The 25,353-nt window shown below is 46.0% G+C and overlaps 1 long non-coding RNA gene across 1 annotated transcript in view; it reads right to left on the bottom strand.

The window, feature by feature from the left end:
• Positions 1-25,353, bottom strand: part of LOC130148981 (uncharacterized) — an 80,119-nt gene that overhangs the window by 29,211 nt on the left and 25,555 nt on the right. The window lies entirely within an intron of this gene.

Below are 25,353 nucleotides of genomic sequence, written 5' to 3' on the forward strand. Positions count from 1 at the left end.
CTGCCTCACAGTGCTGCTCCAGTCTCCCTTTACAACAACAAGAAACGCAAGTGATCCTGTGCAACATGCCTGATGTGCCGCTGGAATTAGAGTGTGTGACAATAAAAGGAGGCTGATTTTTGAGGAAACTGCTGGTCTGCAGCACACACCTTTGCTGCAATATCACCCTTAATGTGCTTGCTGAGGCTTTGTCATATACAAAGGGTAACCATGCAAAAATCAGTGGATCTGCTCCAGATTTACACCATGACAGGAATTTTGGCCCAGAACGTTTCTGTGAGGGTTTTCTTTTTTTCTTTTTTTTTTTTTTTTTTTTTCCCCAAAAGCAATTAATTAGTCTTGGTTTAGAGCAACTTCCCTTCCAGCAAAAATCAGGCCTCACTGCAACAGCAGCCCTAATTGCCACGTCAGATATTTCATAGTCCCATTCATTCCCCAGCACCATCAGCTATTGTTATAAATTAAAAAATCCTGGACACATTCCATATTTAAGAATGAAAGCACAGAAAGCGGGAGTGTAATGGAGCCTTAAAGAGACAGGAGATCTGAGGGCTCCTGACAAGACCCCGGGACTCTGACCTCCTTGCCTGCTTTCCGAAAACAACAAAATGTGGGTCTGGAGGTATTTCTAAATGCAGCTGCCTAAAAACACATCCATTCAGAATTACAGGGTATTTTTAGACTCTAAAAGAGAACAGATATAAATATATCTTCATTCCTGCTGTAATCCAATTGGTTCAATCAGTTACATCACCGATAGATTTGATCCACGCTATACAAAGATCGCTTTTATTACAGAGTGAGCATGCAAAGCATACATGTATGCGTGTGTGGGCCTGGAGATATATATATACATTTTTATATATTTGTGCATTATATATATATATATTTATATAGAGGCATAGACTCATATACCCCTCCCTTTTGTATTTTAAAAAATCCTGCCTGAATCATTTTCACAAATAAGACAAACCCCATATTTTGCTGGCAAAATGATTACAGCTGTCAGATCTGATGGATGCAGCGTCTGCAATGAATTATTCATGGAGGCTAATTATAAGCTGGCAGATTTCTGGCATTGTGGCACAAATGGGCTGGAGATCCTGGTTATTTGTAACTGATCTGCTCCTCCCAAGCTCCTGAGGCACCAGAGCAGAGGGACAAAAGGGTACCATGTACTGTGGCACAAACTGATTCACGCCAGATGAAATGAGTTAGGTGGGGACTCAGCCCTGCTCCTAGGAAGTTTTGCATGGTACAGCATGACCCTGAAAGTGACCCCAAAAGCCCCCAAAGGTTGTGTGCTCCACACTGTCATCCCAGTCTCTAAGGGCCTGATAAGGGTAATTGTTACATGAAACAGCTATGTGGGGTCTGCTTGCTGCTCCACAAGGTCTACTACTACATATCCAACAGTGGGAAACAGTAGATATCCAAGGAAAACGTAAAACTCGGGACAGTGGTTCAAAGCCAGAGCCTGGGCTACCTCTGCTAATCAGCACTGCTTCCTGCATCCCTCATGCCTTTCCTTTTTATGATTCCCAATCACAAGGAATAACGTGAGTCCTCCTTTCCCCTCTGCTGACTACAACGGAGCCTTTGCAGCTGGTAATGAAGAGTCTGCAGCAGACAGCAGTGAAGACTGGATTTTTCAGATGGGCAGCAGATAAGCTTGGAGGGTACAAGAGGCCCTGACCCAGCCCTCACTAATCCACTGCTACCTGGAAAGGTTCTGAGGCACATGCTGAGCCTCTGCCAAAGCCCACAGGCACGCACCGAAGCATGCCTGTAAGCCCTGTGCTGAATCACAGTCCTGATGAGTGAAGGTGAGGAAGAAGAGGGCTACAGGGAAGGGCAATGCAGTGACCAGTTGCACTGGCCTGACTAGGAAGCAGAGGCACTACACCAGTCCAGACTGAGCAGCACAGCTGGACTGGATGTGGGAGATGCAGTGTTACCTGCTATTGGTTTTCCAGACAGCATTTCAGGTGTCCTTCCTTCCCGTTCCTCCTCAGCACTTGAATTAAAGCCCACTGTGAGAGTCTGTAGCTCTGGCTTAAAGCTACTTGCTTTCTTTGAGGCTTTGGGGACCTTCCAGGACTTTTATTCACCCATCACTCACTGGCTGGAGAATAAAGCGTTGCAGGCACAACCAAAGGTCAAAAGAAGTTCTGAAGTTCCCTGTTCAAAGTCTCTTCCTCAGCAAGAGTTAATACAGCATCAAACTCCACCACCAAGCATGATGCCTCTCCAAGGCTCTGTTTCTATGGCTGGAGCTCATCTCTGAGCAAACCAGAGGCCAAAACTCCCAGGCTTTGACTGGAGTTTTCAGACAAACCGTCAAGCTCTGCCCTACACCACAGAAACCTGGACTAAGGACGGCAGATAGTGAAGATGTGATGATTAGAAAATCCATGACCACAAATTCTGCATCTGGGAGAAACATCCAAGGCAAATTTCTTTAAGTTTCTCCAATCCATTAATCTTCTACCGAGTAATATAAGACTTAATGCTGTTAGCACTGGACACCTAAAGGGGAAGGTTCAAGGCTTATTGGTTCAAGTAGCCCAAGTAGTTTCCAACTTCAGTGGATTTTTCATTACAGCCCAACAGAGCCAGTTACTAATGATAAAACCAGCACACACCTAAAAGGAAATGAAACCCCTGTTTGAGCCCCTGCCTAACCCTGGCTCCCCTGATAGCCCCAATTCACACTAAAATCAAAACTCCCCATGGTGATTATCAGCATCTGAAATATCACTTTGATTTCTCACCAGCCTGTGGGGTCACACACACCTATTCTGGCTGTGTACGCAGCCGCTGGACTGGTGCACCAAGAGCAGATCCCAAAACCCCAAGTGTGCAGAGAACACCTGAGGCAGAGCAAAAGATCTCATCACATGTCCATCCATGTCCCAGCTCCCTTCAAAATAAAAGGGCAGGTTATGAGCAAGAGAATGAATGTCCCTAATAAGGCCAGGCCTGGTAAATAACATTATGCCCACATTTGCTGTGAAACCATTCATATTCTTCCAAGCAGAAAGGTAACAGGAATTGTGCAGCAATAACAGGTCATCAGCTGTTGGGAGCTTTCAAAGTTTGTCTCTTCTCTCAATGCATGCTATAAAAATTACCCCCCAGAGTCTTTTCTTTCTCTTTCCTTTTCTTCTTGACATACCGTAGACATAAACTCTCTCCCTGCAAGGAAATTTCTTCTTCCATGAGTTCCAAGCTCAGTGACATTCTTCATGGTGCCCTGGAGCACAGGGTCTCTCTGTGCGTCTGTCTCTTTGGTGTGAACTTAAAGATCAAGAGTCATTCATTTACAAAAATAGCGAGGAAACATTTTCTCCTTCTTGCCTGAGTCTCTTCCCAAGTCTAAAGAAGGGGGAGCTACTCAGATTAAGAGGGAAGCAAGCAGCATGCACACTCAGGCGGTGGGTATAGTATGCACGCCAAGATAATTGCAATGCAGAAAAGACAGACATGGCTGATGATGTGCATAAATCCCTCTTGTCTATAAGCTGCCTTCCCCACCCTATGTTTCCTCTGCAGTTTTGATGTTTAATTTCAACCTTTGGGTTCTATTAAAATATTAATGCTAACATTTTATTATAATTTTATATTCCATGTTTAATATTTTAATACGATCAAAAGCCCAAATGAAATCTTTCAACATTGTCGGGTGAAACGATTATGCGCAATTGAAACAAAACAATCCACTGGAGCCAGGAGGATGTTTTCTTGGAATTTTCTTTCCCTGAGTATTTACCAAATGTAATTCTTTCGTTCTGACGGAAGGACAGCCCCCCCCCCCCTTCCAAAATATTAGGAATTCAATTGAATTGTGCATTCAAGTGCCTCCAACTGAACTGAACATCCCTAATGGGTCTCAAGATTCACCTACTTGCTATAAGATGTGATGTACTTCGGAGGTCTGAAAGGAATGGGGATGTCCCATTAAGATACTAAGAAGACGTGAGACACAAGGAGGCCCAGCCCCACTGCCTCCTGCCATCCCAGCAGGATGCCTCCCCAAAGGGCCCTGGTGACACAGAAAAGACAGCCACATTGCTCTGCTGTGACAGTGAAGGTCACTAGGTGAGCCCCTATGTAAAGGTAGACCACAGCTACTCTGTGCTGATCCTCCTCCGGTCCTAACACTTCCAAGATCCCCACTGGGTGCCATGTACCTGTGACACCCCCTCTGTTTTATAGCATGAGAAAGCTGCTAACACTTCCAAACAATTTTTCAATTTAAGGCAGATTAAGAGCAAAATTCTAGTGGGACTAATAGTGTGTAATCTTCTTTACATTTCTCCTCTTGCTTTATGAAGAACAGTTCACTGCAATGGCGTATTTCACACTCCAATGCTGATATTTCAATTTCCTGCTTAAGTTACAATAAAAACTGCCCACACTGCTGATGCTCCCAAGAAGAATAATTTATGTTGATTGACGGTCTTTAATTCCCTTTGGATGCAGCTAATGATTAAGAGATGCCAAAAAATTTAAAAGCACGTCCTACCTGTGGACTCCTCTAAGCTCCTTTGGAAGGCTCTGAAAAGCTTCCAATTTCAAGCACAAAACACTGCTACTGATCTTTAAAAGCACCCTCCTTGTCTTCCCTCTCTTCCTCCCCTACTTCTTCCCCACCCCAGAGGAGGACAGAATTAAATTACTGAGCTCAATCAAAGCCTAGGGAAATGAGCTCACGGCAGAAGAGCGATGCTGGGAGGACACTCACCTTCCTGCAGTTCATGGCAGGGCAGCTGACTGCAGGATGCCCTGCCTGTGTTCCCAAATAGGTCTTTAGGACAACTGACAGCTTGATGAAGCTGAAGAGTCCATGATTGGTGTTTGTATTGATTTTGGGGACCCCTGGGACAGATTTCAAGACCCTGATGGGGAACTGCATCCTCATGTAGATCAGGACCTACTGGACAACAAGTTAGGTATCAGCAGAAGGGAGCAGAAGCACCAAACCTTTGGCATTGGCAGTTCTGCAAAGACATGCCCTGGAGTCATCCCCCATGCACCCAATTCTGCCAGGCAACTTCAGCTACTGCTGCAGAATCAGGCATCCAGGTGTGAAACCAGGCTACAAACCTGCTCCAAGAACGGTCCCTGCACTGACACTCTCAAGCCAACTTTGCTGGCATCCTTATGTTAACCAGACATGAGAAAACATGCCCTTTGCCCCCTCCCGGCACCCATACACACACCTTCCCCAGCATGCACAGACCAGCACCCCATCTGCCCCTCATGCACCTTTGCCTCTGCCATGAAGAAATAGTTTATATTGCATCCTTTTGCCAAGACCGTCAATGTTTTCCTTGTATTCAGCAAAGCAGCTGTCTTCCTATCTTCTGTGGACAGAAACTGTCTCTCTGTGAGGAGGATTTGCCTGTATGGCAAGGATTTACTCTTTATTCCAAACTAAATTCACATCCACAGGCTGCTAATCCATCATATCTACAGCAGACTAATCCACCCAGCACAACCACATGAGGGGATTTCCCTGTGTGGACAAAATCTCATAGGCAGTTTGCTGGCTCGTAAGTGAAGAGGAAAAGGGAATTAGTTCCTGGAGCTCCCCAAATTTTGGCAGATTTCCCTAGGAGATGCAACAGGGCTGCTGAAACTCAGAGGGTTAAAAAGCAACCCCATTCAAGGGAAGACTGAACATCGTTTCAAAATGCTGAGAAATCTTCTCATCAAAATAATGTCAGAGCCTGTCATGGCAGAGGGAAAACAAACGTGCGATACATGATGGTTCTGCATGAAATATAAAACACTGTTTAGTTAAAACAAAACTCTTTCAAAAAGCATCTGAATGGGGAAGAAGGAGGGGGAGAGAGTTAAAGGCAGAAAGTACTCCACTCTCTAAACTTCAAACGGAGAAACCTGTTGAGGCGTGCACAGCCCTGTCTCCCTTCCCAGCCTGCGCTGCACGACACCCACAGTGCAGCGAGTGGTAATTACTGTCAGTCAGGGAGATGGGAGCCCCTTTGCCCAGGGCTCACCGCCCTCCTGCTCGCTTCCAAGCCCCCCCCTTCCTCTGCCGTAGCAGCCATTGGATGGTAACAGTGGAGGGGAGAAGCTTTTTAAAACCAGCCAGAAGAAGAAAGCAAGAAGAGATGGTGCTGAATGGAACTGTGGTGAACGCTTGCCATGAGGTGTTGGATCCCTGCGAGTATAATTCCTGCCCCAGGGTATTTCACTCTTTCCCATGGGCCTTGTTTCCCACACCAGGAAGCAAAATGCTTTTTACAGGGATGCACTGACATTGCTGCAGAAAGCCAGGGTTTGGAACACAGATTTCAGCATGCCAATGCACTGCCCTACCCACAACCCAACACTGCTCTGGCCATGCTTCCTGTTCTCCAGAAAACCTTTGGTAGACTTGGCTCTCAAGCCCAAGAGAATTTGACAGAAGGGATGCGGGCAATGGAATTGCATGCAACAGAAAGGCTCCTACAAGCTTTGGAGCTTTGTTGTCAACTACTGTAGCCTGCTTCTGCAAAGGAGAGCAGGACTCTCATGTGTGCCTCTTACCCCATCTGTACATAGTCAAATCCATGCAATCTCCCTCTTCCCTGCCCATCTATGAAATAGATCCTTTAAACATGCAATAGTTACTAATAACTGCCAAAAAGGACACCAACTGGGAAGACAATGACAGAAACCATGACTAAGGAAAGAAAAAGGATCCATTGAAAATTGTGGAAGATCAGCATACCTACAGAAAGAGACTTCCACAGATATGTCTTTAATCTTTCCTACTTCCAGCCCCTAATAGCAGAACCTGATTCGAAGACTTGGTGATTGATTTCCAGCCCAGACGCAAAGCGACAGGCTCATTTTCAAGTATTGCACAGCTATAATTCCATGTTTTATTTGTTATTATTTTAACCTGCTGATGGAGTGGGGCTGTATTCAAGGTAGCGGGTAACAACTCTGGCTTGAGGCATTATTTAGAGTTAGGTGTTTAAAGCAAGAGCCTCGTGCCTCTTGATATTTATGAAGAAGATGTACCTGTAGCTGCAGTGCTCGTATCTTATTGGTTTGTTGTTCTAACAAAGGATCAGGAAATTGGATGCTGTTTCTAGCAAGTGATATCATCTCAGCGGTTAAGGGAAGGCCACGGGTATTTACATGTTTCTCCAGCAAAGCAATATTAGAGTTGTCTCCAGTTCAAGGTAAATGAGTCACCTTGGAAAGCGCTTTGTGTCTGCAAACAGGGAAAGGCCCCGCTCCATAAACGTACAGGACAGAACAGACTCTCCAATAGGGCTGACCAGCACCCTTGAGATTGTGGGGCCCAACCCTGCTGCCCATCACTGAAGCTTGTCTTCTGATTTGCAGGAAGTGTTTCACATTTTTTGCCTTAATTTCCTCTCTTCTACTTTTAAGATCAAATTAAGAAAACTGGCCTTGGAGAACAGTGCACAGCATTTTGCTCACGCAGAGTAAGGTTCTTAGAAGAAAAACCTTCCAGACAGATTCAGTGAGAGCCCTCATCCCACTGGAGACCAGTATGAAAAATCCTGCTGTGGCTGACAGGGTTTTTGTGGGATTAGGGCATGTTTATGTAGCCAGAGCAGAGAATCGTGCTGGGTGCCCCCCTCTTCTAGGCCAGAAAAGTACCTTAGCCCCAACCTGGCAGCTCTGAAGCTATGCCTGACTTGTTTTAAACCTCAGCTAGCTTCCCTTGCCTTGCACACGGCTGCACAAAGGAGACGGTGCACAACTTGCTGCACTCTATGAACTTCCTTGTGAGCTCCTATATCACTCTGGCAGCTTGGAAAAGTTCATTCAGCTTGAGAAACTAAGCTTGCTGCAGCAGCAGAAGCCAAGAAGAGACTACTTGCTCAAGTTATGAAGTTTAACCTCTGCCGTGGTTCTCTGTAGCTGAGAGCAGTGGCGTTTGTGCTCACAACAGAAAACAAGCTGTAAGCGGTGATTTCTGGATGCTGCCCTGATATCCCTGAGACAGGCGCAGAACAGAATTTCTTCACACAGACCAACAGTTTATGCTGAGGTGCTGAATGTCTCTATGAAGTCTTCGGCATTCTTATTCCAGTTTCCCATTAGCTGTGTAGAAGACTAAATACCGTCTACTCACAAAAAGCTACGAGCTCTGCAGGGCTCTGCAGCAAGAACCAACAGACTTCAGCCCAGTGGATTAACTGAAGGCAATTTGAAGGTGATCCAGTGTTATCTGTTTCTTGAAGATCTCTCATTTTCTAGGCTTTCTCCCTAAGCCCTGGTCAGCAATAGCCTGGCGCGCCAGGAGCCCACACTGAATGCAATATGAAGATCCTGAGCCCCGTCCTCATGCCAGCTGGTGACTCAATGGATGTGCAAAGCACAGGACCACAGCCCTGGTCATGTGCTGGGCACCCCAAGCGCTGGCGTGATTCACAGCACACACATCAAAAGACATGCAACTACTCCGCAACCTGCCAGTTTGCCAATCCAAGAATGAAAGGGGAAGAATTAAATATATATCCTACCCAAGCTGCTACCAGTTCTATTTTGCCAGTGTGTTATTCATAAAAACAATCTCTGGTGCCAGCTCTGCTTCCCAGCCAGGGCTGCAAACTAATGAAATTGCCTTTTACACTGATCGTGTGAACAAGCCTCCTCTGACTGCAGGAGTGGGCCATACTCTTCACTGTCATCCTTCTGGGGGTGGTGGTAGCCAGGTCCTTATGGACTTGACAGCAAATGGGATGCTGGATTGAGGGCAGAGCTAAAATTGCTGGAGCAGCTCTGAATCCTTTCTAAAGAGCAGACTGCAACAACGAGGTTCCTGAGGGAGTCAGCATCTCCCTTGATATCCTCCAGCCATTCAGGGGGCCTGGAGGGGCGGAAGGGTTGGGGAGAAGCAGAGAGTTAGCTAAGGGCTTAGAAGAGGAGTTCTTAGAAATAAGACAGCCATCTTTGGAGAACAATGACCCCTGCCACTGCTCAAAGGCATTCAGATCTGTTTTATTCTCAGCGGGTTTTCTCAAACTCTCAGCCCCGCTGCCTTCTCAGCAGCACCACCCGGTGCATTCCAAGACATCGGTGCATTCCGAGACATCGTAAGTTAACATGAGCATTAACAAGTGAGTGGGTGTAGGCTGATGCTCTACTACCCCCTGTGATATCCCTTCATATTAGCACATACAGTGGAGTGCTCCAGAAGGAATGTGGAATCAGATTTAACAAACCCAAGAGTTCACAGCAGTCACTCCCTATACCTAGTAACCTCCCTCCCTGCTAACAGCAGGCAGAGATTTAACAGAGAGGAGGGAGGAAGGTGTCTGGGCCACCTGGGGCTCTCCTGGTGCATTATTGATGCTACAAGGTTTAGAAGTGGCTGCACAGCTGCCTGCCTGCAGGGTGGCTGCAGCTGGCCCTGCTTACAGAGCCTATGTGCCACCTACTCAGCCTGCTGAACAACCCTTCTATGTGTTAGCCCTAACCCTAATACATCATGGCTGTCCCAAGCCCAGAGACCGGGCAGGTACCTACAAGAAGCAGAAATTTTCCTGAAACAGAGAGGAAAATCCTCCCACGGCACAATCATGAGAGCTGAGGCACTTCAGTGCTATGGCAGATTACGATCCACAAATATGCTGCTTAAAAATGATGTGCTAAGGCTAATTTTGAAGCACTGTGTCCTTCAGCGGATCAAAACTGCAACCTGCTTGTGCTTCAGTTTCCCACTGTAGAGAAAGGAAATGATAGCCCTTAGCACTGGGAGGATAAGTATGTTAAACCTGAGAGGTATTCATCTACCACAGTGATGGGACTAACAGAGAGGCAGAACAGCAGAAGGGAACCAGGGATGGATGCTGATGTGACTGAGATGCAGATATCATCAGTCAGGCACTGCATCTTACCCCCAGCCTGACGATCTCAGAGCCACACAAAATTAAACTTGATGCAGAGCTGCACAGCACATCCAGCTTGCTTCTTCCACTCAGCCTCCTTTTCTGTTTGCAAAGCTGCTCTCAGCCTTTTTTTCCACCAAATGTGGCCCTCTTGTGTTCACAAGAGAAATATGGAGAAACCAGTAACAACTGCTCTTGAATACAAGAGGATTATTAGAAAAGTGGCTTTTCCACACCCTGAACTCCATTCACATGGCTCAGGGAGCCACAAGCAGCATAGTACAGGCAACAGCCCCAAATCCCACAAGAAGAGGCTGAACATAACTCAAACATCACAAAGATTTCTGCCTTCCCTCCCACCCCCACCTCCCTCTGGTTTGGAAACAAAGACTCCTTAGAGGTTTGCAGATCTAAACATGCAGTGCTTGGAAGAAATAAAACCCAAGTGCTATTATCTGAAGGGTGGAGAGGAAGACCAGCAGTAAAGAATACAGATCAGTCTGGTGTCACTCTGCGACTGTGTGTATACACATGTGTATGTATGGCCACATGCACACAGAGGGAGTCTGCAACACGGCTCAGATGTACAGAAACAAAATGAGCAGTCGTTTATATTAGGGTTTCCATAGAGACCAAGTTTTGAAAGAATTAAGGTGGAACGATTATGTATGTTCCAAAGGGCTTGAGATAAAAATAACCTTGCTAAGCTTCGCATAGACTAATTAGACTATGATCCTTGACTTCAAGCTCTCCTTGGTGATACAGTCAACCTGGGCTTGCCTGCATGTTACCAGTCCCTGCTAGTATGCAAGGGAGAACGAAGCACCTGAAACAACAGCAGTGATCAAGAGTCCTGATGCCCATGTCCCTGGAAGGCTGTTATGCTCTTCAAAGGCTGGTCACCTGCTACCACTCTGCCATAATAATATGTGCCCCAGCTCTTCTGCTGTCACCAACACCCAGGCAAAACATTCTGGGTCACAACAGTGGGCTTCTGCTGTGGTATTGCAAAAGTAAAGAAGAAGTAGAAAAGGAGGAGTCCAGTGATAAGCACTGGTAGATTTCCACCAGCCATGGCAAGGAAAGATTGACCCAGAGGTAATCCAATTCACCGAAACCACCCAAAAGCATCTCCTTGATGGCAGCCCATTCTCTCTAGAATCAGCCAAAGCTGGCTGACCTCCCATGATTTTCAGGAGCTCCAGGGAGCACCAGGGAATTGTCACATACTGGGCAGGGGGGAGGGATGGTGGGGAAATGGTTAGTTGGCTCCTTACTAGCCTCTATGAGAAATGCTCTGACATTGATCTGGCACTGCTTGCATACCCAGGTACAAACAAGAAAACGGAACACAACAAAAGGGAAGACCCTAAGACAATGAAAGAACAGGAGGATCTCTGACAGCCTCTCCCACCCTGTGATATGATACAATTGCTCAGTCTTGGCCAAAGCTTTAATCCTTTAGAGACTGGGTGGTAAAAAAAAGTGCAGTTTGGGTGGCAGGTCAGCAAAAACTGCTCATGCACTTAGGTCAAAATGGCAGCATGGGAAAATTCCTCTTTTGAAGAAGCCAGAACAAAATCTTCTCAGTACTTCACTTTGGAAAAAGAGGTATTTTGTTCAGAACCGCAATAACAGGGTAAATGCATCCAAGAAAGCAACAGAAAGTTTTGCTTTGGTGTGGAACAAATACAACTCTTTGAGGCCAATTACTTCTACTTCTACTTTGGCAAGAGATAATGGAAAAAAACCTCTGTTCAGGTGGCCTCCCCCCAAATACATCACTCTTCAGTTTCCTCCAGTTAAAGCCATGAAACAAATTAGAAGTTTCTCACTCAGCTGCAGTCCTTAGCCAGAAGAGCAATTTCCGTGCTGCCCTCAGCCCAGCTGTCTCACAGTCTGGCTATCTAACAAGCCACAGTGACTCCCAATATATTTTTCCTAAAGCAAATTCCTAATGATAGTTATGAAAACCTCCTTATGGTTTCCCAGCTGATGCAAAAGTAACATACAGTAACAGGCCATGATTCACACATGGATGTTTCTAAAAGCAGCCTCTGATTTTTGGGGCTGCGTGTGGGTCCCTTCCAAATCACCCCAGATTGGGCTTTAGGGACTAGGCGTGCAACACTCACCACGAAATCCCCTGCTTCACACCTGACCACTGCTTTAACATGCTCACCAAGCAAGTGCTGACACCTTCTGTGTCACCAGTTCTGCCTCGTTTACTTTTTGATGGCTCTCGCCCAAAGACTGAGGGGGAAAAGAAGATATCCCCTTTCCTCTTCAGCTTCTGGATCCTGACGGACAGTGGCAAGTGATAGTAAAGCTGAAGGGCTCCAGATCCGCACCCCCCCACCCCCCCCCCACCCCGAGATATTTTAAGAAAGGGGAAAAACAAATGTAGAACAGTTTTGATTCACAGGACTGCTCCTCCAGGAGCTTTTCAGGCAGGATGGAGAAGTTTACCTCTGCATCCCACCGTAAAGGCTCAGGAAGTGAAATTATTAGAGGAACATTTTCCCCCTTGCACAGAATAATCCCCCGCAACCTCACGTCTCTGTCTGAAAGATTGCAGCATTCTTCTTCATAAATGTCTTTAATACAGAGGCCAGCTACTGTTCTTGGCAATGGTAATGTAAGTCTGGTGTAGCACCATTGATTGCCGTGAGTGACTCGTGCCTTCCTTGGGTGCAAATTATAAGAGACTCAAGCATGTATTTCTACTTCCCATGGTATTCCCCTACAAAAGATCAATCCTGCCTGAGTAAAACAGAGAGCTGCAAGGGCTTGAATTTAATTCAGACAGACAGAATGCTCTTCTCTGCAAACAACGCCAGGACTCTGGCATCTGTAAAGGTTCCATGTGACGCAGTAAACCTGAGTCAGGCCCACAAAGACACGATCGATGAGGGCAGAAATTGGGAGGCAGGACATGTCTGGCAGACAACACAGGCCTAGAGTGTCCTGTGGTGTGCTCGTGTCAGCAGAAGGTAGAGGGGATGTGATGTGGTTTGACATGAACAGCAGCAGTACAACTTTCCTCCTTCCAAAACAGCAAGTTTCCAACTCATCACCTGTCCTCAATACAGCCAAATGAACTGCCAAATAGTTTTATTTTCATCCTGGCCTCCTATCAAACCACGTTTAGCTGATCAGTGTGTGCATACACATGCATGTGCATTTATATCCTTTCCTTTTTCCTTATCCCCTTGTAATTTTGAACTCACTGGCCAATCCAACTCTAATCTGACAGAGGTCTCAAAGAAGCTAAATCCCAAGAGATACAGCAAAAATACATATTTGATCAGGCTTGGCAGACACTGTAATTAAAAGAAAATCTGAACTGTCAGCTCAACCTTTACTACACACTAGAGACACCACCCAGCAGGGACTGATCCAGAGAGCGCCTTGCAAGCGAGCTTCCCCTGAGCTACATGCAGGCAAGACTCTTCCAGCTCTACTTCAGATTCCCCTCCCGAGCTGCCTGTCCCCCAGCACCCTACTGTCTCCAGAGCTGGCTTCAGTTCCATCAGAACTTCCAGGGTCAACTGCTCATTGGGTGAGCTCATTATGGCCCCACTGGTCTCAGAAACATATCTTTAACCTTGGGAAAACTACAGCAAAAGCCAGTGTCTCTTTCAAAGATCCAGTGACACCTAACACAAATATGCCCATTTACTGACGTACCTGAATTTGGTTTAACTTGTACCAATAAACAAGCCCTAGGTCATAAGTCTGCAGTAAAATTAGGACTGAGTATCCAGCTGCTCTCTCCTAAATGCACACCTCAGCCTCACCTTAGCATCCCCTTTTCACCTCCCTACAGTGCCTCTGATCTGTGTGCAAAGGCAGCCCTGCCGTGCAAGGCACTATACAAATACAACCATTGCAGACTGCCTCGACTTGCTCACCATCAGCTCAGACAACAACTTCAGCAAGAATTTGCCTGAGTCTCCCCACTATGCCAGGACTTGGCCTTTTCTCAGCAATCATCTCCTGCAAGGGGAAAAGCAGCTTGGTGTTCAGCTGTCAATACATGTGAAGAAGCCTTGACCCCCTCTTCTTCCCTCCCATTCCACGAAGATTAGCGTCAGCTGCTGCAGGTGTTGCCAGGGCTCCTCAGGGAAGAGTACAACAAAAATCCTCTGTTGAAGGTCACCAGCCGCAAAGTACCATGTGAAAGAGTAGGCAGAGCACACCAAAGATTAATGGCATTTCAAGATCTGTCTGTGCTTGGGAGGGTCTGTGGAGAGAGTCAATAAAGACTAATATGATTTTACATACAAATTAATCATTTCAATGAATTAAATGCCCCGAACAAGCCTGTGCGTGGCCATACTCCTGTCCTGAGGAGCAGGGGGAGGTATTTGCAGAGAGCAGAATTAAAGAAATCACGTTTTACGCAGGCTGAGCCTGTGGGTTTTTCCAGTCTTTTGCTCAGGCAATAATGCCAGTGTCAAGAGCATGACTGGGCCAGTGCGGCCCCTGGGTGCAGTGCAAGGCTGGGTAGCCCAGGCTCTGACACTGGAGTGGCCACTGTGTGGCCTTGAAGAATTTATACCTCCTCTCAATGCCCCTTTTAAAACAAGGATACCGACACTGTCTTCCTTTGTAAAATGCCCCCAGAGCTTGCAAAGAGGAGCACTGCATCACAGAGAGTTATTGCTCCACCTAATTCTTTCCCCTGCCCTCCTCAAGGTAATATCTAAGCATCTCCTAGACCTGCACAAAGCTATATGACTCATGTCTGTCATATGCAACTCCTCCGTGATACCCAAAGGGAAAATTAGGTATGTGGTGGCATGTTTTGATTTGGCAGGGTTGTTTCATGTCTGGGCTCTGTTTCTGGATGAAGGGCTCCCTGTGTGTGTTGCTTTTTTTAACCACCTACAGTGCTCTGCATCTATGTGAGAGAAGTGAGGGTGATGAGCTGCTTGGAAACCAGGCAATAGGCAGCCATTTCACAGTTTGGGGTCATTGAGACCTGACATTTAGGGGCAAAATATGGTTGGAAGAAGTAGTTTCACTGACTCCAGTGGCACCAGGCTAGGGAAAGCTGGGTTAGGGCTAGGCCTTGGTCCACTGAAATCCTCCTGGACTCTTATTTCCACCTTATGTCTTAACTCCTGACCCCCTCCTGAGATTCAGGAGAGAGAGGGAAGTAACAGGCATTGAAAGCTCTGCTTTTGTTTGCTCCCACTCCCAACTGAGGCACTGACCTCCTCCCTTGTGGATGGGAACAAGCCCATGCCACTGGCCACACTGTTCCTCCAGCACCCAAAGGAAGCGGTCCTGGCAGCACTGCCCTGTGATCCTCTGCCAGGTGAGAGCAGGCAGAATGTAGCCATGTAACCGCCTCCTGCTGAAGGCTTTGTCTTTAATGCACCAGGCTGGAGAGCACATGCGATTCCTCCTGGTCACACAGCAGGAGGAGCCTTGCTGACCATCAGGAACTTTTATCTCTTTAAGCCTCCAAGGCAGGAGAAGGTGGGATGGTCTTCCCCCCTCACAACCACATGCAGCTGCTTTCTTCCAGAACCAGCTGTGTAAGGATACTCAGATGTGGATCCACAAGCTATAGCTGGTGTCTGAAGCATGGTCAGTCCAGTGCCTCCTGTGCTTTCTGTTAGTAGATGTGCAGGAGGAAAGAGGAACACAGGATACTTTCCTCGAAAAATGCCTGGGACTTTCAAACCGTTTTCCCAAAGAAATAAATTTTTCCTTTTCTTTTTCGAAAGCACTTTTGCAAAAAGTGCCATCAAAGGAAAAGTCTTCCATTTCAGGAACATTTGATTTTAGGACCTTTCTGAAAGCCCCAAACAAAAGTTGAATGCTCTGGACACAACTTTTCAATGCTTTGAAATGAAAATTTCCCTCAGCCTTCATTCTCCCTCTCATAAAATATCTATTTCATGGCCCATTTGGAAAATACTACCTTCTTGGTTTTTTCCTTCAGATTCAGAACAAACCCCACATTTCTACAACTTCAGTATTCCCCCTCCTCAGCACAGGCTGTGCTGAGATCTCCTTGTTTTCCTGCGAGACACCTACTCAGCCAGCTTCAGGCATGGACGGAGCCTGCAGTGCAACAGTTAACATGGTAATACTCCAAGGATTTTGTTTAGAGTTTTATAGCATTACATACCAGCCTTATTGGATTTAAATGGCTTAAATTAACTGGGTTATTTAATGGATTGTCCAGATTAGGGAGGAATCTGCAAAGGCTGTTACTTCAAGAAGAGCAGCTGCATTGGAAGAAAAGATCTCCAAGTAACGTTAATATCCTGGAGGCTCACAAGTCCTGACAGGCCACTCCTGTCCTTTATTGACATTCTCTCATACGCATTTAGCCAGGTTTGTGTTTAGTTTAATAATCTCCTGAAAGTTTAATTGTTGCTTTATTCATCCATGACCTTTCCTTCTCATCTGGAGACATATTATTGCTAATCTACAAATTTCAAGAACCAGATTTATTTGCAAAACCAATTATTCTGCTATGCAAATCTCCTCTCTTCCTGCAGCCTGCTTGAACAGGGCTTTTTTACAGCTGCCATAATATATAGACACTATTCAAATATTTAAATGTAAAATTTATCTATATTTCTTTTCAAGCATGCCTAGGTTCTATGTGGTACAAAGTTAATTAAAATCTTTAGAATCAAAAGCAGGTTTCCTGACCTTGATCCAGACCTGAGACTTTAACCTCCAAAGTCCTCACTTAACCACAGGGGAACTGGGACTACCAGCAAAACGGAAATCACTTCACTGTCGGTAAACTTCTAATGGAGAACGACATCCTCTCCATTAGTGTCAGACATGACAACACCAGTTCAGTCCCAGATACAGACACAGGTTTCCCGAGCTGTTTGCAGATGACTGACCTGAAGTTACTGCAGAAAAATGCTCTCAACAAGAGTCTTTGCTACATATCTTTACCCCAAAACATTCTGGGTGGCACTGCGCCCCTGTCTTCCCAGAGTGATGCCTCCCCTCAGCCTTAGGTTTTATAATCCTGCTGGCACAGGATGTGAGACAGAACACTTCATCTGAATGTGGGGCTGCTCCAAGCCTCCACAGATCCAGGGACTCGAGCCCTCTTCCTAAATAATCAGGGACCACCATACTTAACATTAACTTTAGCTGCCTCCCTGCCTCAATTTCCCCACCTGCGACAACAGGAACACTACCAGTTTGTGTACGCTCAGGTCTTGAAGTGGTGAAGTGCCACCTACTGTAACCCTCCTGCCCAAAAGCACAGCTACTGTCCTATGACTATGGAGCATCATCACCACAATTACAGGCAACCGAGAAACCAACATTTTATACTAAGACTTATGTCAGTGCACAGCATTATCAGGGAAGCTTGCACAATTAAACCATAATTCAGTGGATGGATATTAAGTACTTCGCAGATGAACAAATTAAGAAAGCATTAGCCACAGGATTCGAGGGAGAGGCAAGGTGGGTGCCAGCCAGCGAACGGAGATATTCTACTTGTGCTCCCGGCACTGTGCCTGCTCACCCAGCAGCCCCCCGGCCCCTCTGCAGCTCCCCTCAAGGCTACAGGGGGTTGGGGCTCCCCCAGCACCAAGGTCCCCAGGGCAGCTGGAGCCTATGGCTCAGCTGTCTCCAGGTGCCTACAGAGAAGCCAGGATCCACTAGTCCTCTCTTGGATAATTCTGAAAACATGGAGAAGGAAGCAGAAACTAAGGGGGGGGAGGAGATTTTGAGTCAGAGGCACTGTAGATAGATAATGCAGGATTACGTTTACTGAGGAAGGGGGTCTTTATGCTTGCTCCAACATGAGAAATGTTTGCAGGCTTAGGCTTAGAAAAAAACCACCAAAGCAGCATGAGCTACAGATGGATCCCACAGGGACAGAAAAGTACCCTAGACTGCTAGGAGATGCCATGGTTCACTCGGCTACACACCCACTTGGACCTGACTGTGAAACAAGCACTCCTGGTTGTTTTGCTTCAAGTTGGTAAGACAGAAATAGTTCCATATCTCGCCAATAAATGAGCACCATCAAACTGAAGGACGAGAAACAACAGTAGTCTTTCAATGAAACAAAATTACTTGCACACACACGAAAGACTGAAAATACATGTTGTTGAAACACCTATCTCCTGTACTGCGTACTGAAGTAGAGGAGGGAAGGAAGGAAGGAGGGAGGGAAGGAATATGGTGATAGTTTGTTTCCTTGAGATGTAATGGAGTGAGAGCTCTGCTTTACAGACATGCAGCTGCAGATGACTCTTACACACTTGTATCTGGAGCAGTCCCTTTTCCCTGGATACCTGCAGAGCTCAGAAATGGGAACTGGTCGCCTCCTGGCAGCCAAAGCCAGTGAAGTCAACCATGCCATTGGCTTCAGTAAGCTCTGGCTCAAGCTTTATATATTTCAGTTATGAGTGGCTTTAAGCAGTTTTCCACAGTCTGCAGATTGTTTCTCTTGCTCAAATAATTTAGCTTTAACCTGAGGCTGTGGGCTCAGTCCTTGCTGTCAAAACCCAGTGTGTAGCTTTGCATGAGCTCCTGAGGGTATGGGGGAATACAGCATGTACCTCTCCAACTCCTTCAAAGTCTAGCAGAGCTGCTTTATATTTGTAGAAATCAACATAAATAAAAATAAATCTGACAGGCTTTAGTCTATGTTTCTCCACTATATCCTTGTCCACGCTGGATTTACCCGAGTTGGTTTGTATCTAACAGCTTTGATGGGCACATGTTTACAGCAAGGCAGACCCCAATAAATACTAGCAGGGATAAGGGCTCACTCACAAATACATCCAAGCAAAGCAACCTGTAACATGCAGCCTGTGGGCATGGGTGAAAGTATGGACCCACCAGAAATCCCTGGCTGGGTGTCCCAGTCAGCCCCCAGCTCATTTCTGTGGCTGCCTGCCAGGGTGCACACACAATCTACTTGGGGTATTTCAATCCCATGTGCACAGCAAACCAGGCTGCTTTAATTACCGCTACAAATGTTATGATGCAAATTGCTTTGTTTTCACTGCTATTTTAGCTGGAGTTAGAAACTACTTCTTGTTCTCCTTAGTAAAGGCAAATAAAATTCAAACCCCTGTAATAGTGTCCAATTACATTTGGAGCTGGAAACCTTAAAGGGGAGAAAAGAGGCCACATTCCCCTGCTGCTGCATGTACCGTGTGGTGGGCATAAACGAAATGTGAATTACACCACTTTTACCAGCGTAAATGATTACAGGACAGCTGCAATCCAAGGTGAAGCTGACCCCTTTAGTAAGTTTATTTTAAGCTCAGAGACCATTAAATATGACAGAAACATGAAAGAAGCTTCCTCTCAGTGACATCTGGATGAAAATGTGACTGATTTTCTGGTGCCCTGCAGCTGGATTCTGGCACCTGTACTGGGCTGGCCACAGGCGCTCTGTGCTGGAATAAATGTCTCCATGAAGGGCATGACAGTGCTTGCAACAACTGGCCACCGTCAGTTTGCCAGAGTTGTTTGATATTCTTAGCTTTTCATCATAAACTGACTCTCATCTTGTCTTACAAAGCTGCTAGTGAGGCAGAACTCCACTGAAACCCAACATCTAACCTAAGTGTATGTCTAATGCATTAACACCAAACCCACTGAAAAGCAGCAGGTAGCATTGCTCTGGTCTGATGTGTATTCTGCCGAGCTCAAGGCAATAAGAGAACTGGGCTGTGGTTTTGCTCGATGAAACCTTCAGTGGCAGTTTCAGCTGACTGCGTCACCACTGTACTCTTCGGTCCTGTCCTCATGCTATCCTGGACAGCCCCTGCACTGTGCTGACATAACCAGGTGCATGGACAAGCTGAGAAATAGACTGGGAAGTGGGTCAGCTTAAAAAAGTAAGTGAACTCTCTTTTGCTGGGTTGTTGTTCAGCCAGATCTGTTCCACAATCCACTTCACACACACAGCCATGTCAGTACAGTGTGCAATGTCTGCCCCTGGGGATGAGATGGATACTTAAGAAGCAGGTACACCCTAAGTCTGTTCCTGTCATCATGGACTTTTTTGCATGATGCCACATGCTCCAGACTCATCTTTCCAAAATAGCTGTCAGCCTTATTGCTTCCCAAAGCTGCAACGAGCAACAGCAGCCTTTTAACTGACATTGTGCCCAGCTCCCCTGCCAAAATCTTGAGACACAAGATCCTTTATCTCCAAATTACACTGATCTTTTCCACTTCTCCTTCAAATAAGATGAATCTTATAATTTGTCACATAGCTGGTGGTTTCCAAATGTCTTTAGCCAACAGAGGCTGGGGCAGGGGGGTGGGGGGGATGCTATTCTTCAGGTCAATTTGTGAATTGTTTGGCTTGCCAGTCAAGCAAGTTTCACTCACTTGGAGACAGTACATCTGAGCTATAAAACCTTAACCTCAAAACATAACTCACCGAAGTTAGTGAGCAGCCTGTCATCACTGAGAGCAACGATCCTTAACCCCTTATCTAGCTCTGGGGAATCATTATCTGCAGTTGTTAATTTAAGCTTGTTTTAAGTAATAAAAACCTAGTTCTGCTAAAAAAGTGTCGCTAATTCTATTACTGCTTCATTATTCAGTTTTATAGTAAGAGTTATTGTTTTTATTGATTTCTGATAAAATTGCTGTTCAAATAAATACTGTACATGCTAGCCAATTAACATAACTGGCCAACTTTCCAAGCATTTTCACTCGCCAGGCAAGGGCTGCAGAATCCTCTTAAAACAATTGAAGCAGAGTTTAACCTGCTCCTGTTGAGCTGTGCACATATGAACTGTCATCCTGGCCATGGCAGAGGGTACCAGACAGGGAATGCCAGGCTATATGGGACACAGGTATGACTCTAGGATGGAATGTGGTATTGCCCTCACCTCAACTGTAGTAGTCTTCCTCCTTTAAGCATGGTCTCTCTCAAGCATCAACCTTCAAATTCACTTTGTTATGCACCAATCTATGTACATTTACGTACAAAATAAAAACTATCAGATCCAATGGTACAGGGCCTAGCAGGTTTCAACTCCTATTCAGGCATTCACTTCCCACTGAAATGCAGTCAAGGTTTGGGGGCAGGTCCTCACACCAAGTAATATTAGCCAGGAAGGGGCTCCAGAAGTGCGACTCAACTTGTAGGTAAGAGTGATATTCCCTTGCAGCTGTGGGCTCCAGCAGGATGAGAACAGTCAGGCTGAAGGCTGGACATCAGTCAATAGTATTCAGAGTGGGAAAAGTCCCAGAGAACAACAAAAGCAAGCTGAACAGGTTGGGAATATAATCATCCACAAACTTCTAAGGCTAGCACAATGACCACAAAAGCCTCAAGCAATCCATCTGTCAGCTGGGAAGATGTAATTCAGACAGTGAATGGAGCCACACTAGTGGACAGCTCTATGGGTACCAATTTACTTGAAGAACGAAGAGAGTTTAATCAGTCAGGGTTCAAAAGGCATGCAACATGTCAGAGGAGAGCAAAACTGATTGTACACTCATCACAGGTGAACTAAAAGATCAGAGAAGACAAAACAATTACAAGCAGATAATGAAATGGATAGTCAGTAGCACCATCAGAGCCTCTATGGGTGTAAATCCAAGCTAACTGTGTTTGCAACAGCAAGGACTGCAGGAGGAAGGAGAATGAGGGGCTTTCAAGTGGGCAGCAGGACCAGCCTCCATCTCCCCACGCGCTGCAGTCCCCAGTCCACTCAGAGAGGAGACAGCCCAGATCTTAACACTCCCCTGAAGACTGTGTGGTTTGGGGGCCAGTGCCTCTCCAACACCTCTCCTTTGTGGCTTGTGCCACAACCACCAAAACGTGGAGGAAACATTGAACCCATTTCCAATACCTCAATTCAAAATCACCATCACCAGCAGTTTTAGGATGGCTGCTCCTGCCCTTCCTGCTCTGCTAGGGACCTGACAGTTGCTTTGTGGCTATATGAACCATTGCTCACCAAAACATCAGCTCTGAAGAAATAACTGCTCCAGGGAGCCCTGAGACACAGTCACAGGGAGAGGCAGATTAGAGGAATCAGTCTCATTTTCCACCAGAACAGCTGGGAACGTGAATGCACTGTGGGTGACTGTCTTGGCTGAGACAGGTTACCAGCAGCTGATCGAAAGGTATGTCTCAAACCATTCAGTCCCCATGCCCAACTACTCCGCGTGCTGAGACACAGACATCCAGCAGGATGTTTGCTCTGCCCTTCCAGCACTTTGTGGTGTAAGGAAAAAGGGAGGTGGCTTTTCCATCCCCTGCCTTTTACCAGGGGCTGACTATGCCAATTCCTCCATGCAAGGAGGGTGGTCTCCAACCCCATGTGGTACTTGGGATCCTGGAGCCAGAGGCTGCATGCGCTGTGCAAAGCCCCAGGTGGTCCAGGCTAGGCAGAAGCGCATCAACTGCACACACTCACACCAAGTGCAAGACTCTCCATGGCTCTCCACAGGGTTGCAGAGAACCAAGCATTAACTCCCCCGCTGCTGCTTTGCTGCACCCCAACACAAACAGGAGGACGTCAGTGGCAGCTGAAAGGGCCTCTGGGATGGGGGCCTGTGTGAGCAGAGCACTTGTGGAGAGCAGGAGATAATTATCTCCTTGGAAGCAACAGGGCTCATTTTTTAGAGAACAATGCTTATCTTTCCATCTCGCTTGATGATCCCTTATCATTACCTAATCCTCCTGGGCTTCACAGACATTAGCTAATCTTGTGATAAGAGATTAAGAAAAAAGCCACGACTTGTTCCCAGGCGTTAATGGCAATTTCCCCAAAGCCTGGGTGTATGACACAGAGATCCAGAGATGCCTTACAGGCCTTGCTCTGTTTGAAAGACACAGGCAGAAACCTGATTATTCCCAACTGACCTGCTGGGTACTTAGTCATGGTCGTTCAAGTTGTTTTAAGATGAGAAAAAAATCATCATTAGGAGGAGCTGTGCTAGAGCAGTATAGCAATGATAGCTAGTGCTTTGATAATGCCCATAGAGAGGTAAGCATGCCAAAGGGTAAAGCAGCATTCTGGTAATGTTTCTTGCATGCAAAGCAGAGCCATCTCTAACAGGAAGGTCAGAGACTCTTACTATAGGTTGGGATAAACCACACTGAAACTGGTAGTTTTTTAGCTGTTACTCCTCGAAAAAATAACTGCAGTTAAGCACATGCATCTACAGAAAACAGGAAATGCAAAGGTGCCCCGAGTGTGAATGCTTTGAGAAGGAGAAGGAGGGGTGTGTGTGTGGTGGGAAATCCCTGGTTTAATTTGGAGGTAGTGAGAAAAGGAGCACAGAAGGAAAGTCAAACACAATCATGTGTGCCTTGTGGGAAGGCAGAGACACAGAACGAGTTTCTGAGTTGTGTCTATGTATGAAAGGATTGGAGCTGTTGTTTCAGGCTGTGGGGTTTCTCCCCTGCTATAAAACCAGACCTTTGCACATCCATGTAAAGAAAATTGCCTCAAGGATTCCTGACTTCAGTACCAATTTGCTCCCAACAACACTCTACGATATCTTCTTCTGTGGTTAACACAGCCAGAGCAGTGAGCAGGAAAATGTAGAACCCCCCACCCTGGGAGGCCATCCGACTCATTCAGTGGAGGATGGTGACCAGGTTTCATGGCATCGCTGCCGGTCTTGGGAACCACCTTTGGGAAACCGCTCTGCTTCCAGAACTTGTTGCGCCACATCAGCATAAATACAGGATCCTAACAACAGCTGCAGTTTCCAGTACTTTCAGGGCCATGTACTCTTTTTCTGCACACAAACAGCATGTTCCATTAGCCCAAATTACTTTTGTTTTCAAAGGAAGACATACCAAAGAAAGAACAAAAATAACTACTCTTGCCCAGGACAACACAATGTATGTGTTTTCTGGCTCACTTTCTGCAATAGCAACAGTTTTTAAAGACAAAAATATCTCAGAAATGGTCTATGGTGCATAGAGCAACATTCAATTCAAGGACCACAAACCAGATGATGCCTTTGCTAGAGAATCAGAGGGCATTAGGGAGAGTGCCTTTCTGAGACACATCCTGCCCCACCTACTGCAAAAATAGCAAAGAAAACCTCTCTGCTAGAACACATCTCATTCTGCATTACACGTTACAGTTTGAGAGCTGCTCCTGTGCAAAACCAACACTGTTACTGAAGAAACAATGCATCAAACCCACTGATGGGAATTGGCTCTCCGGGCAGCACAGCCAAGAAAAAAAACCCTCTTTTTTCCCCTCTTGTAACAAATGGCCTCTTTTCCCCAGTCATCTGGGTAACATTTAAAGATTAATACCTTATGTGGCACAACACAGAGTCGTTTGCTTCCTTTTAAGAAAGCATAAGCTCTTTAGAGATCGGGTTCTACTTTCAGAGTTACCTGTCTACAGAGTAAACACACTTCAGATGTACAGCCAGTTTTTTTGAAGAATGGGTTAGCTAAATGAAGGGTTACCGAGTGTGATCTTAATGGACTTTGCTTAGTTTCTGATTGGCTTTCATCTATTACACTGTTTGTTCTTTAAATTTCCAAATGACTGCGAACAGAGCCTTGGATTGAAAGACAATTTGCAGGCAGCACAGAGGGCTGTGCTGTTTAATGGACAAGGAACTGGCCTGGGACTTGGGAAGCCTGATGTGCATTGTAGCTCTAACGTTCCCCCATCTACTGCCTGTCACTTCCCTAGCTATCTTGCATCTGTGAAATGAGGGTAAAGACAGTGCTCAGGAACACTACATACCAAATCACTCTGGGTAAGTAGCATCAACCTTTTGCCCTAATCAACTCCAGGCATCTACTTGCTCTCTGGTCTCCAAACCACTACTCACCCCCCACAACACAGGAGATCTGTACTCTGGAGAGTTTGTGTATCTCACCTTTGTCGACAGGGAAAGCTTGGACAAGTAGTTTAGGTTAAAATTCTTAACTTTCAGCTCACTTCTGATTAGCTTCAGCACCTCCCATTCCTTGATCTCCCTTGTCTTGCTGATATGGTGTGCAGCTGCCAGTAACAGTGGTAAAACACCTGTAGGAGTCCTAGACAGAAGTTACTTCTGGGAAATATTAAGTATTATTCTGATTATTCTGTCAGAATGACAAGATGGGCAGAATGACAAAGTCAAGTGTCAGGCCACACACTGCCTGTTACAGTCACTCCGTGGAGACCTACGGTGAAGCAGAGCAAATGTACCAGGAAAATCCTTGGAGACTTCTAGATGTTAAACAAGAAAGAAAAATAATGGAGGCAGCTGCCAGACTCCGGTTGGTTTTAAATGGAAAAGTCTGATTGCTTCAAAACCTTTTTCTGGTTGGCTCTGGTATTTTCCCTTCCACAGGATGTTTTGAAATTTATACCTTTGTTTTGAAAGAGACCATAGCTCTTCCCCTTGGGATTTCCCACAGAGCAGAGGCTTCTGCAGCAGACTAAGGCCTTATGCCAGCCCTGCATGAGCTGGGAAGCTCTCCTGAGCAAGGGAAGCTGGCAGG

The sequence above is a fragment of the Falco biarmicus genome, chromosome 4, assembly GCF_023638135.1.
Source record: "Falco biarmicus isolate bFalBia1 chromosome 4, bFalBia1.pri, whole genome shotgun sequence".
In the NCBI taxonomy this organism is placed as follows: Eukaryota; Metazoa; Chordata; class Aves; order Falconiformes; family Falconidae; genus Falco; species Falco biarmicus.